Consider the following 6,000-nt stretch of genomic DNA (forward strand, 5'->3'; position numbering starts at 1 on the left):
ACAGCAGCTACAGAAATGCACCCTGGATGGGGCATTGATGTAGGCAGAAAAATTCCTGGAGTGTTTTTGATCCCTGAAGGGGCTTTTGTGGGAGTCCCTTGGAATCTTCAATCCTGTACAGACTAACTTAGAATATCCACTCTTTCATACCTGTTTGCCACTAAACAACCCTGATAAATCTATGGCAGGTTTATAGTAGATCACCAATAGCATTTGGGTACTTTAAGGGACCCAAATGTGGCAATGGCAACCCTTTTATGGCTCTGTTACAAAATCTCTCTTTTTCTTTTCTCAGAGTTCCTCAGATATTGCATTTGAGCAAGACTCTCAGCTCACTCAAAATGTCATTAACTTTGAAATTCTTAGCAACTCTAAAGAATCCTGTGAGATGTGATGGGAGGATATCTGCTGTTGACCTGTGAGGGTGCTGAGACTCAATTCTAAGGCTGATCCTGGTGGCTAGGGACTGGGAATTTGGTTTGAGATTTCTGTTGGGCAGCCACCCTAAGTAGCCTTCACATGTGGTTTTGCTCCAAGTTGATCTCAGCAACAGCACAACATTCTTTGCATTCCAGGAGCTCATAACCATTCCCTCCTCCACCCCCATCCCCTTTTCCTTCTTGGTAATTAGCTTCAGCAGATTCCTCTGGATTTATTTATCTATTTATTTAATCCACAGATATGTGTTATATTCTAGCAGACTAACACAGACCTGCTAACAGGAAAGAGGAGCCCAGATACAACAAAAGCAGAAGGAGTTAATTCTCTGAAACCAAGCCTGGAAAATCTCATCCAGTACATAAACTAGCAATGCTTTATTATAGTTAACTAATATTTTTAAGACATCTCTACTAGCAGCATTTTTCAAATAATAATAATAGTAATAATAATAATAATAATAGTTCAGATGGATCAGACCACTGCGGCTTTCTCCAACATTGTATCTGCCAGACGTGTGGGGATTGTTGTGGGAATGTTGTGTGCTATAGTCCCAACATACCTGGAAAGCACCAGTCTGGGCAAGATAGATTTAGGACTCTTCCACATCAACATCATTTCTACTTCCCAATCCCTCACAAAGTAGTTTAAGGATGACCCATGTTTGTCTTCACTTCTGCTGGTCTTAAAATGCCAAGAATAGGCAAGGAAATCAATGAGCAATCAGGGCTAACCCTCCAACTGACCAACGGGAGAATGCAAAACATGTTAAGCAGTCAGTGTCCTGCTCCTGAGCCACTGCCAGTCCTAGAATAAGAAATAACCCTTCAGACCCCCTCTGTACAAAGGGGAATAAAATCAATGGCTGGTACTCCTTCCTTTGGGACATGTGCATTTGTATGGTAGATTGCAAAACAAGCTAAAACAACAACATCTGAGTTATTGCAATGAGGGGAAGGTTTTCACCACCATTCCTCTGTTGCATTGAAATCCCCTGTCAGCACTGAAAGTGAAATTATAGCATACTAGCAATCTTGCAACTAGGCGCTTTCGCCCATAATTCTAGTCAGGACTGTGCATTACAATTAGATTTGGGGAGGGGATACAGAAGCCCTACAGTAACTAATCTATATAGAAAGAAAGAAGCCCCGGATGGAGGATGCTGAACCATTATACTGTAGATCGTATGAAATGTAAGTCATTTCCCCACTAGCAATTTATAAAGTCTTCTACAGTCATTCAGTCATTTTTGTACCAAAATAACAGCAAGGAGAACTACCTTTATATTGCTTCAACCATGGCTAGATGAAGTTATGAAGACACTTTATGTCACTAATGGAGAAATGACCATATTGTTGTATATTTGCTAAACTTGTAGCCAGTTCATTTTTATTATAATTGTTAGTAATTCTGCTGGTACATCTGAAAGGCTGAGTAAAAACAGAGTTTATGAAGAATACTGGGGATCATCCTTAAGTGAAGCTGAGCCTGATCTGAACATAGTTTGGACAGTCTTTGCTCACAAAACTCCTGAATTTAGAGCAGGGGTGAGGTCATACATTCCCAGCAGTGCTGGAATGATTTGGTAATTCCCAGTCCTCTTTTGCATGAAGGTTCCAAACTTAGTCAGTAAACTGAACATGGATCTAAAGTTTATTTAATCTTGTGCTTAAAATTAATCATTGGACTGTCCCATAGTTATCTCACAATGATCGAGGTGTTCTCCCTTTCAAAAAAAAAGATTAATTTTCTCTAACAAAAGGCCCATATTCAATTTGTGGATTAAAGTTCATTCTGAATTTTTGCACAAATAAGAACAGGGTTGGAAATTTTAGCCAACTTCAACATGGTACATTCCCATCTCCATGACTGACTCTGGCTTCATATGAATAATTCATTGTGAATAAAGCTTCACATTCAGATGATTACCAAGGCCCATCAATATATTTTCCCCATACATAAATATGATGATTGGAATATAAAGATAGCTTCTACATGTGATTCAGCAAACCACAGTGTTTGGATCACAAATGATTTTAAGTATGTTGATGAAACTAAAGGATTAACCTTTTAAAAATCTATGTATCATTTTCAAATGCAAGAGTTAGGGGTCAGAAAAAGGTTGGAGAAACTGCAATCTTCCAGATATCACTGAACTACAATTTCCAGTATCCTACACCATTTGTCATGATGACTAAGATCTCTGGAAGTTGTAGTTCAGTAACATTTGGTGTGGCATAAGTATTCCAATACTAAATAGCAAATACCAAGTACTAAATATTATTCACTGGAGAAGGATATGATAGCATGCTTTAGTATACTGCCAAAAAAATCAAATGAACATTCCCAATCAGACATCAACATGAGCTGGAGATGATGACTGTAAGTTCATGATATCAAGGGGAGGAAGATCAGGGAAGAGTTGGACAGATCCTTGGTTTCAGAACTGATTTTGACAGACTCCAATGGAAAGTCAGTCATTTCCAGCAGACTGAAATCCTGAAAGAGGAACGCCTCCAGGAAGGCTGAAACAAGATTCTGAAGGCACAATCACAAACAATTCCTACCAGAAGGAAAAATGGAAGACACCAAAAGAGACCAGTGTGAATACACATATAGATTCTAAAATGCTGAAAGAAGGCGGCTCAGGTAGTGGTAATGGAATGAGAGGTGGATAATCAAAGAAGTATACAAGACAATCACTAGGACTTGTAGGGATTGTATCAGGCTAAAGCTCAGAATAAGATGAGGCTTGTGAAAGATGCCCAGAATATCAACAAAGGTTTTGGGGTGTATGACAGAAACAGAAGAAAAGGCAAAGAAGTTATAAGGTCTGTTGTCAGGAGAAAAGGGTAAATTAGTGATGGATGATGGTGAGAAAGAATGTTTTAATTCATATTTTATGTCTTATGTCTTCTCTCAGAAAGAAGCAAAGTCCTAGCTTGCAATTGTTGTGTCACTAATAGAAGGAAAGCACTGAAGCTCAGAATAGACAAGGAGAGGATAAAAGAACACAGAACTAATTTAAATGAATTCAAGTGTCCAAGGCCAGATGAACTACATCCTAGGGGACTGAATGAACCAAGAGATTGCAGAACAATAGCTGTCATCTTTGAGAACACCTGGAGAACTGATATGGCTAGATAAAAGAATATCCAGCTTCTAAAATGCCCAGAGGCAAAAGGAAAGTTTGATGCTTTATCTATACTACTGGTATGTGGAATTTTATTTTATTTTTTTATTTTTTTTATTTTTTTTATATCCTGCCTTTATTATTTTTATAAATAACTCAAGGTGGCGAACATACCAAATACTCCTCCTCCTCCTAAGATCAGAAGCATGAACCAAGGCAAATTTGGTATTGTTAGAGCAGAAATGTCAAGACTGAACATTGACATTCTGGAAATCAGTGAAGTGAAATGAACTTGATTTGGTCACTTCACATCATAGGAGCATCAGATCTTCTACCATGTACAAGAAAATCATAAAAGAAATGGAGTCACCATTATTATTAACAGATGCAACTAAAAAAAGTTCATGATAGAATTATGTGTTTGAATTCAAGGCAAGCCAATCAATAATATAGTGATCCACCTTGAGATTCTGTTGCTACTATCTGATGGGTAAGGGTAAAGGCAATACCTATTTTTGCTTTATTTTTTACAGCAATGCCTTTGTGTAGAATACAACAAATTATGGATAGCCCTTAAAAACATAGGTATCCAGCCACTTCATTTACTGAAGAATTTGTATGATCATCAAGAAACAATTAGAACATGGAGTAACTAAATTGGAAAGTAATAAACCAAGGTTGTTTACTGTTGCCTCATTTATGTAACTTATATGCAATTACTGGACAAGAAGAAACAGAAGTTGGAATTAAAATGAAAATCGCTGGAAGAAACGACAATAGACTGAGATATGCTGATGACACTATTTTGAACACTGGAAGTAATTGAGCAGGTTCTTTTCCCCAATTCAAGTTACTTTGATTTTTTTTAAAAAATTAACAGAACAGGTATTTAAAAACATGACCAAGAAAAAAGAAAGAAGAAAAAAAGAAAGGAACAAAGAAGTCATAAAAAAGAGATTTACAAGCTGCACAAAACTGAAGAAGAATGTTCAAAGTAACATTAGGTTAATACTAAAAATGATCTCATGTCAGTTTTAACTATTATTAAAATCAAATCAATATAATTAGCAAAGGTAGTTAATATGGTAAGAGTCATCAATCAGAAGTTTCTGTTTAAGAAAGTCTATCCTTATTATAACACATCAGACAAAATCTAATATTTTAAACTTTATGTTGAAAGAAGTCCAAACTTCATGAAGTCCATGTGCAGAACTACAGACCATCAATAGGTTGTAGGTTCAATTAAATTCCATTCCACGTCAGAGCTCTTGCTGAAGGTGAAAGAAAAGAGTGCAAAACCAGTGTACTGCTCAATATTAATATGGATAGATGATGACTGAGATAGATAGATAGATAGATAGATAGATAGATAGATAGATAGATAGATAGATAGATAGATAGATATAGACAGACAGACAGACAGACAATGTCAATAGGCAATTATAATCAAATGCAAATAGGCAGAGAAGAGTTGGAACTAGTTCAGGATTTATCCAGCTAGGCTCAAAACTTCACAGGGATGATGACTGTAGACATGAAATAAAAAGTCATCAGGTTCTTGGGAGAAAGACTATGAAAAACATAGATAAAATATTTTGTGCAGAGACATCTCACCGACAACAAAGGTAAGGCCATGATTTTTACAGTTACAATATACAGTTGTGACCAAAGGCTGACCAGAGAGAGATTAATACCCTTGAATTGGGTGCTGGAGAAGATTGTTGAAAACACCTTGGACCACAAGAAGAACAAATCATTCAGAACTAGATGAAGTAAAAGAGACTGCTTACTGGAAGCACTAATAATGAAGCTAAAGCTGCAATATCTGCAGTGATCACCTGATTACTACAAAATCTTCAGTTCGCTACAAAAATCATTTGGAAATCTACCCTAATCTTAACAGCCACAAAATGGATGATCAATTTACTGGGTATTGCTGAAACCTATCTTTGACAACATATAAAGAAAGCAGTAGGGTTCTTCTTTGTGCTTATAGGGCAGGAATGCTTCCACAGCAGAAGAAAATCAAACAACGAAAATGTGGATCTTGATTTTGGTAAGCAACATCGGAGATGAGGATTTTCTATTAAATTTCAAGAGACCGAAGAGAAAGGGCCACCATTCATTTTTATTGGACTAGACAGATTCTTTTAATATAAACTTTTGAAAGAGGCTTGAAAAACAACAACAAAAATAACTGAATATTGTCAGATGTGTTGTTTATTTTTACGAAAATAAGGTTAAGTTGCCATTCTCATCATGTCCCTATCCCAGTTGCTACCCAAAGAGTTGTTTTGGCTTGAATATGCCAAAGAGATGTTGGGATGGCTGGGCATAAGAATTCTCCTTCTTTCAGTCCTTCAGTGCCATATTCTAATTCATTTTGAAGACTTATTAAGATTTGCCACGGGTATCTATAATTAAAGGAG

Source organism: Candoia aspera, chromosome 2 (genome assembly GCF_035149785.1).
Source record: "Candoia aspera isolate rCanAsp1 chromosome 2, rCanAsp1.hap2, whole genome shotgun sequence".
NCBI classification, from domain to species: Eukaryota; Metazoa; Chordata; class Lepidosauria; order Squamata; family Boidae; genus Candoia; species Candoia aspera.